Raw genomic sequence first — 1,772 nt, 5'->3', positions numbered from 1 at the left:
TAAATGTATATGTATGAAATTTGTTCATCTGCTATAAATAAAAAATATTTTAAAAAGCACAGTCAGCATTATATAAGCAAATCTTGAGAAATGCTGAGTTAACCAAAACTATATTACTAAATCAAATAAGACATAGGACCTATATAGTAATCTTTGAGTAGCATTTTTTAGGAAAGTGTGGCCACTTGACACAAGTAAGAGAAAATAACCATTTTATTTGAAAAAAAAATTCTTTTATGTTTCTGTGTGCAAAAAACTATTTAGTCCACTTATGCCACTCCTTTATCTGCTGTTGTCATATCATTCCTAAATTTAGTTAACAGGTCATTAACATCTGCCAAGAAATTTATTAAATGCATATCAAGATAACAGAGCTTCACCCCTTTAAATTGAAAATATTACACTTGTTAATCAGAAAAAAAAGCATTTTGAGTTATTACATGTCAAATCTTTTTACAAATTTCTGTAATGTATTTGTAAATTCTCATAATAGTCCCCCTGGTTAACATTATTATAATCCTCTTTTGTAAATTAGGAAGTTAAGGCATAGGAAGATGAGATACTTTACTTGAAATCAAACATTTTGGTGTCTTCAGAATGAAGATTCAGCCCTTAGGTGCTGTGTTCCAATGTTGGTATGTGACATAGACATGATTGTCAGTAGTACTTCCAATTATGCTACCATTTGCTGCACAGTTTGATTTGTTATTTGACAGAATATTTTGAGAATATTTTTCAATGTTGTACTGAACTGTAGACAAAATATCTACATTATCAAGCCCATCTCTTAGACTATAGTTTGCATAAGGTGTAAGTTTAGAATATGTTCTGAAATAAGTTTTAGAAAATGTAGAAAGGATGAATAAGAAGTCAGTGAATCGAAAGAGTAAAGATTCAATGCATGTCTCTGAAATAAGATGACTTGATTTGAAAATTAATCTGACCCATGTTATCTTTCAAAAATTTGTCATCTCTCCTTTCTTATTCATAAATGATACATTGAATGTTCTGGCAACAAATACTGACACTGATAGCTATCATTTAAATCTCTAATTCCCTCTATGTTTTTTTTTTTAAACCAAGGCATTATCCATTTCTGATTTTCAACCAAGTTGCCTGCTATCTAAAATTTTTTGAATATCATGAACACCTCAAAAATCTTGAGCTGAATTTTTTCAAGACTCTGGGAAATAATCATTTTGGCTCGAAGACAAACTCATTAGTGGAGAGACTTGGTCCCTCACCGTCTTCTAGCTTATCTCAGCCTTCAGTTCCCTCTTTCAGATGTTAGTTCTGTGTTTTCAACCTGATATTCAGTCTTCTTGACAGAAAAGAAAGGGACATAATAGGAGATGAGTAATTCTACTTTCTCTTATCTGTTAACATTACAGTATGAGCTTGAATAGAGGATCTGATCCTCCCATTATCTTTTTCTTCTTTTGGCTGTGTCCTCTGGATATCACTTTAAACCTTTTTTAGGATTTCACTAATTCACTCAATAAAGTTCAATAAGTTGTAGGTATTTGATATAATAAGGCAGAAAGTCTTAATGCCTGATTGAAATGTGACAAAGCATATCTGAATTAAACACAGTCTAAGTTGAGAAGTTCAATTAATAGAAATGAATGGGGCAGGTTTTTGATCTAGTTAAGGAGTCATTTGGGATGCCTGAACCCCACATCAGGGTGCCTGGGTTCAAGTCCAAGCTCTGCTTCCATGAGACAGCAAGTGATGGGTCATGTAGTTGGATCCCTGCCACGCACATGGGAAAC

The sequence above is a fragment of the Oryctolagus cuniculus genome, chromosome 16, assembly GCF_964237555.1.
Source record: "Oryctolagus cuniculus chromosome 16, mOryCun1.1, whole genome shotgun sequence".
NCBI lineage: Eukaryota > Metazoa > Chordata > Mammalia > Lagomorpha > Leporidae > Oryctolagus > Oryctolagus cuniculus.
Note: the sequence above shows the minus strand (reverse complement) of the source record.